Genomic DNA, 7,825 nt, shown 5'->3' with positions numbered 1-7,825 from the left:
TGAATTAATTTGCCAATGACTTTCTGTAGGTGGAGGGCCAGAACTTTAGCTAGCAGTTTTGCATCGAGTTAATGAAAGAGAGAGAGGTCTGTAACACTAACACATAGTAGGGGCTTTGCCTTACTTCAAAAGTAGAGTAATAACTACAATATTAATACTGGGGTTTAAACGGCCATAGGAGGTGGCTTCATAATTCATCTTAAAGAGGGATAGGGATAATGCTGCTAAAATGCAGAGATTACCTCAGACGAGATCCCATCCATCACGGAGCCTTGCCTCTGCTCTTTGAGTCAAATGCCTCTTTAAGTTCAGCCAGTGAGATGGGACCATCTAGAAGAAAATCCTCTTCCTTGAGACAGGAGATGGAAGGAAGTCAAGGAATGATTTGATATAAGAGGAAGAGGTACTAGAGTGGTCAAAAATAGTTTAAAGTAGTAATCTAAGAATTCATTATTTATTATCAGGGGATCATTTGAAATTAAGCCAGATTTTGTGTGGATAGAAGTAGCAATTCCAAAAGCAAGAAATCTACTCAGTCTGTCCCCAAAGACGTAATAATGAGCCCTGGTACAATTGATAAAGAATTTGGCTCATTGAATTAAGAAGCTATTAAGTACACTTCTGGTATTAGTAATCAGAAGTTCATAAACTTTATTAACCGCAAGGGGGCAAGCTCTTTCTAAGGAAAAAAGTTTAGACTCGAGGTCCTTTATTCTCTGAAGTTTAGTGTGTGCCAATTGTGAGGAAATGGACATAATAAAGCCCAGAATAAAACCTTTAATAGCCTCCCAGATGGCACCTGCATTATCAACAGAGTCAATATTAAATGTTGAAAACTCATCTAGTTTGACAATAAGTTATCCGCTAAACAATTTGTTTTTCAGAAGAAACATGTTTTGCACCTTTTGGTACAAGATGTTAAAAATGGAAGGCTCAGCTCTATTAATATCTGAATTTATGGTCAGATTAAGCAGATGAGACCAAAGAGGCATCTGAAACGTATAAAGCAAAGTTACGTGATATGAAAATATAATCAATACAAGATTGAGAATTATGACGAGAGGAGAAAAAACAGAATTCTCTGACTAGAGGATTAAGTAACCAAAACAAATCTATTAAATTAAAATCAGCAGTAAAATTATATAAACAAAATGGAGAATGAGGCGTGCGCTTGCCAATGGGTGAAGGGGGTCTGTCTAGTAGTGGATTTAGAGCTGCATTCATGTCACTGCTGACCAGAGGTTCACATTCAGAGAATTTAAGAAGATGGCTGGTGAGATTGGGTTAAAAGGAGGGGTAATACAGGGTATAGCCATTTGCAGAAATGAAGACTATTTTATGACCTCCCAGCTCGGCCTTCAAGTAACAGAAATAATCCAAGACACTGCCGTCTGATTCCAACTCTTTAATTTGTAAGCTATGGCATTATAAGATAAGGACGCCACATCTTTTGGAGTGAGCAGAGGAAGATGCTGCAGCCTTGATGCTTGTTATTAAAATATGAGACATCTGCGGCCATGATGCGATTTCTGAATTAAAGCCACATCCACGTGATGACAGTGGAGGAGATCGATGAGGCAAGAGCGCCACTGACCTGAGTTCAAGGTTCTGACTTTCCATGTAATAATGTTAAGCTTGCCACAGTTAGACTGAGAAAAGAGTCTGACAAGAGACAGAGTGAAACAACAGGAATAAGAAGTATTAATATGCTGTTGTACAACAATCGATACTGTCACAGACATATATACCAAAAGTTCCCCCAGCTCTGGCTCCATTTGCTACTCACCCCGACCGTTCCACAAACTACTGCCCAACGGCAGTGAGGACCCAAATAACCCCCATACCCAAACACTCCATACTCAAACATCCCATCCCTGACCAATTCCTAAACCAACCCTGTAAATAGGCCTCCAAGGAGTTTAATAAAAAGAAACCAATAGAAAACAAGACCAACAAGAGAGGCCCAAAACCACACCCATCCCTGATCCTCACCCTCACCCACGTAATTAATGAAAAGGAGTAAATTATATCTTGAAATAGTATTGCATAGAACTAAAAGAACACATAGAAGAAAATACTGGAGGGAAAGGATTAACTGCTGCACCTAACAACCCACATTGATGATGAAGACGTCATTATGCCCAAACCCCTACCACCCTGAACCCACTGAACAGATTAACAATGCAGAAAGTCGCCCAACACAACACCAGTGTATGTTAACAGAGTTTAACATCGACATCATATGAAAAATATAAGGGACAGTTACAAAGATGAGACCAGTGAATAATAAAATTCTATTTAAGTCATAACTGAATAGCCACTCCACATCCTTTACATGAAGCTGAACTTTATCAATAATGTACAGAGCACAGTGTAACTCAGTGTAAATAGAGAGATTTTCACATTGTGAAAGTGGTGGTTGAAACGTAACTGTCTGTCACTCCCAGTGCTTAAGAGAGTGAATCAAACAGGTGATGCACTAATCTGAGACTTATTTTAAATTTTACAGGATAGAGTAAGAATGGCTGAATACCAGTGGCACATGCTTTCTGGGCAACTGACCCCATGGGTTTCCTTCGCCGTGCGGTAAATGAACTGAGGTCTGAGAAAAAAATAATTTGCAAGCCTTCAAAACTGATAATTTGAACATGACATGCCTCCTTAAGAATTTTCTGGCAGCCCAAAAACCTCAGAAATTTAATTATAAGTGGCTGACGATTAGCAGCATTAGCACAACCAGTGTACACACAATGAGCCCGCATGATCTCTGGGACAAAGCTGGACATGTTTGGGAACCACTTTTGCCACATTTGGGAGAGAAAGTAAATTCTCTTCAACTCAATGGCTGTTTTTAAGGCATGGCCAGAGTTCTTTGTGAGACTTTCAGGTTTCAGAAATGGTGTGCTTCCACTTTCTGTAGAGACCTGAAACTAGGCCACCACCATGTTACCATCCCATTATTAAGGGTTGCAGAAAGTCATGTATACATTAATAGGTCTCCCTGCTCCCTCTACTATACTGGGGACTTTTGACTTTTTTTTACCACATATGCCCACTACCTCCCATGGGTAACTAACTCTGCAGCTCATGCTATAATTAACCCTATCTGACTGAGTGGATTAACACTGAAATGGCAACCATGTTTGCTGTGCCGTTTACTATAATGACTAGCAAAATACCCGCTTACTTGAGAAGTAGTGTGTTAAAGAAGTAATGAAAAAGAAAAGGAAACATTTTAATAATAACATAACATGATTGACAATGTAATTGTGTTGTCATTGTCATGAGTGTTGCTGGCATATATATATATATACTATATATATATATATATACACACACACACACACACATATAAACATATATATACACACATATATATATACGTATATACAGTACATATACATTGTCACGCATGCGCAAGTAGGAGACCGCGGATGGATCTTAAACCACATCGGAAGACGTTCGCCGGCAGGGAGTGGCGGGTACTAACCTTTCTTCTTTGTTTTCCAGGACCAAAGACGCTCCGCCATAACTCTTTCCCGCAGTACATCTACTTCCGCCCTTCCTCCGCCATCTTTTATGACGTCAGCAGTCCCATCATCCCTCACGCCTCCTTCCCAGCATTCCTCCACTTCCGGCTCCTCCCTTATAAAATGGCCCGGGCGTCGCGCATATGAACTGTTTAGTTTATGTCTTTTGACCTGCATTTTTTTATTTACAGCTATTGTGGATCGTCTACAATATACGGGGCCGAAAACCCCAAACCTTTATGCTGCTTGTTGTTGCATCTTTTACAACATACATATATACATATATACATATATATATATATACACATATACAAATATATACATATATACAGATATATATATATACACATACACATATATACAGGTATACACACACACATATATACATATATACATATACATATCTACATATATACTGTATATACACATATATATATACAAATCTACATATATACTGTATCTACATATATATATTAGGGGTAGGACTCGATTAATAAAATTAATCTAATTAATTAGAGGCTGTGTAATAATTAATCTTGATTAATCGTATGTAATCACACATGAAAATTTGCCCCAAATCGCAAATGTTTTTTTAGTTTAAAAGGGTTTTAGTGGGCGACAGAATCAAATAATAGACATGGACATGAATATTGTAAACTCAAGCTGTTTTAATTTCTGAAAGAAAAATGCTTTTAAACTGCATTTCAAAACAGAAACAAAAATATCATCCCTGGCTAAAATTGGGCAGACTTAAAAATAAAGTGGTATTTTAAGTACTTTAAGTACATTTTCATAATGGTATTGTCTTTAAATACAAAGTAATAATAACAAAAATTTCAACATAAAGTGCAGTTTTTCTTCTTAAAAAAATAAGGCAGAAACATAAAAGGTAATTTGACCAGCTTCACCTTTAAATTCTGAGTAACCTTAGCCAAAATTATTTTGTACATTAGGCTAAAACAGTGTGATCATTGAACATTTTGCAATTAGATGTAATTAGAATTACTAACGGTCACGGAAGTCCAATGATACCCAGTAAAAGCCACAAAGTCTGCTTTCTGTAATGCATCTAATTTTGCTTGCTTTTCAGTGTGCACAAAACCATGCTTTTATCAAGGCTTCCGTCGGGTAGTCTTTTGAAATGAAATTTTCCTCCGATCAGTCATAGGAACGCGCTTTATTCCGGCTCTAACATTTTTGTAGCTCTGATGTGTGCATCAATGTAATCGATGTACCAGGAAATCATGCATTGACAAAAGTTCCCCTTTGCTTGGAATTGAAAGTGTGATTAAATGCGTTATTTTTAACGCGTTATGGAGTACATGCATCGAAGCTTCTCAGCTGTGCTTGTGCTAAGAAAAGGAAACATTTTAAAAATAATGTACCATGATTGTGAATGTAATAGTTTTGTGACCGTTATGAGTGTTGCTGTCATCAAGGATTTGATTATAATTTGTTTCAATCAGGTTCGTATTTGGACAGTTTGCACAAAACCACGCTGTTATCAAGGCTTCCGTCAGGTAGTCTTTTGAAATGAAATTTGCCTCCAATCAGTCTTAGGAACGCGCTTTGTATCCATTATTCATAAAGCTTCAATTGGTGATCTGTCTTTCTGCATTAACCGCATATTTTTTCATACGTCTCAAACCAAGGGGATGCGAGGGTAAAATGAATCAGGAAGCACACATACATACTCAGTACACCCCCTCTCGGGAATCGAACCTCGGACGTCAGCACTAAAGGCGAAGCCTCTAGCATTGCACCATGGCATGTGGCTTGTCTATTTGAGAGTATGTAGATCGGAGTTTATATATATATATTCGCAGCAGAGAAGTAGTGTGTTAAAGAAGTTATGAAAAAGAAAAGGGAACATTTTAAAATGTAACGTTAATGTAACATGATTGTCAAAATACAGTAATTGTTTTGTGAGTGTTATTGAGTGTTGCTGTCATCAAGGATTTGATTATCATTATTTCTTTCAATCAGGGTCGTATTTGTAGGATGTGTTATGTTCAAGTTACATTCCGTGTTTGTCAATCGTTGTAAAGATAAGAGGTTTCATTCATCGATTTGTTTCTTACTGCATCAATAAACAGCTCGTCTTCCTCTTTATCTGAGATGTGACACACTGCATGCATGGGTTTTTTTTTTTTAATTTCTTCTTTTAGCGGGACATTAACTTTTTCCACCGTGTGCTTTGTTTCCGCAGTAGCTGCACTTATGAATATGCTTGTATGTATCAGACGCTTCATATTTTTTTGCTTCCTTCTCAATTGTGTAATTCGATTTTTGTTCAGCAATTTTTGGAACTATTGCTTTTTGTCTGTGCACTGTGTCAGTTCACGTGAGCCGCTTTGTGTTCTTGCATCGAAGGTTCCCAGCTGTGCTGGTGCCATCTCGTGTGATGTCCACGGCTGTATTTAATGTTAGCTAAGAGTTCTCTCTTAGTTTCTCTCTAAGTTTCTCTCGCAGTTTCGCTGAGTTTGTGCCAAACACCACCCTGACCATCTCATCTTCCTCTGCATAAGCACAGTCCTTCACGCGTGAATATTTAGCGGCAGTGTTTCTATTGGATTGCTGCTGACGGACAGCCTTATATGGGCAGACACTAATTTACAAGGGAGGCGTAACTCAAGTTATGACAATTACGTGTAGAATTTCGAAATGAAACCTGCCCAACTTTTGTAAGTAACCTGTAAGGAATGAGCCTGCCAAATTTCAGCCTACTACCTACACAGGAAGTTGGAGAATTAGTGATGAGTCAGTGAGTGAGTGAGTGAGTGAGTGAGTGAGTGAGTGAGTCAGTGAGGGATTTGCCTTTTATTAGTATAGATAATTTTATTTATCTGTATTTACAATTTGATTTCATTAAGATGGATGGAATCTGCCATTTAAAACAGCACCAAGAAAGCAACACTCTGTATGAGATACCCTGTTGTTGGACCAGATCTGCTTGTCTATTTCCTTAAAAACTGAGTTCCCTATTATCACCACCTTCCTGTGTCTACAGTTTGGTTTAGAAGCGGATCACTTCAGAGTACCAGAATTCCCATTTACCTCTGTTTAAAATGGTAGACCACCTTGGTCACATCATATCCTAGGCTTATATCTGACTATTGTCACCTCCCTCAATAGCTCTCTTGTGGGTCCTCCTCACATCATGTATTGATGCACACTATCTCTTTTCTCCCTAAAGGACATTACAATTGCACTTTTCAGTGAAGTTAATCTCCATCCTCTTTAAATTCAGCATCCTCACAATCAAGGTGCTGGATTAACTGGTATCTCTTGCAGATGAAGGCCTCTTAGAAGATAAATTCATTGTGACAGATAGGTGGTGCTATTGTTTCCTGAACCCTGGATGCAACCAACACAAAGACAGTCAGTATTCAAAACAAAATGTTTGATTTTGCCAATGCCTCACAAAGGTTTTTTGAGGCATTGCACAAACGCTGTTCTCCACAAATGCTTCTTCTTTCCTTCTCTTCTCTCCATAAACTTCAGCATCAGGCAGAAGTCCTGAAAAATAGGGATTGTGAATCTCTATAGCACCCCCTGGTGGCATCCTTGGGACGCAGTAGGGCTGATTCTTGGCACTACAACTTCCATCATCCTCTACAGGGTTACACATGGTTACTTCAGTCCTGCAATGCTGCAATGTACCAGATGGGGAACAAAAATATACAAAGTTAGAATCCTTCTCCTATTGGTGCTTTATCTTGTCCTCAGACAGGATTTACAGGGTTCCCCCCTCAGCTAAGAACCATGATGTTCAACTGCCAATCCTGCATGGGTATAAGTCCTCTAGAGCGAGAAATCAGGGCCAAGTTTAACGTGACAGCCTGGAACAACAAAAAAACATTATTAGCAGCAGCATTATCCCATTTATAGTTCAGTGGCCTTCTTTGTTTTCTGTAAGGACAGTGTCTCCAGCCACGTCTGACACCACTGTTCTAAACTGAGCATTTAGTTTTATAAGTATGGGAATCCTTGATCTGCTCTCTGTACTGAGGGATGGTATGGTAGATGATCCCAACCTTCCAGGATAATTCATTTTTCTTCTCTGGGATATGTACAATAGATCGTCTGGAATACTTCATGAACTGAAGATGCACCGCTTGACATCTGGACCATCTTAACATCCTTCCTAACATATTTACCCTTTGTAGCAGACTGAATGGCTTGGTTGCTGGTTTTACTAGGCTGGTCCATTTTAATTGAATCTCTGTCTCTTTTACCCAACAATTAAACCTCCATCTGAATGGCTCTTCCACCAGGAGATTAACCATAATGCT

The sequence above is a fragment of the Polypterus senegalus genome, chromosome 11 (genome assembly GCF_016835505.1).
Source record: "Polypterus senegalus isolate Bchr_013 chromosome 11, ASM1683550v1, whole genome shotgun sequence".
Lineage (NCBI taxonomy): Eukaryota > Metazoa > Chordata > Cladistia > Polypteriformes > Polypteridae > Polypterus > Polypterus senegalus.
This window is presented reverse-complemented; position numbering follows the sequence as displayed.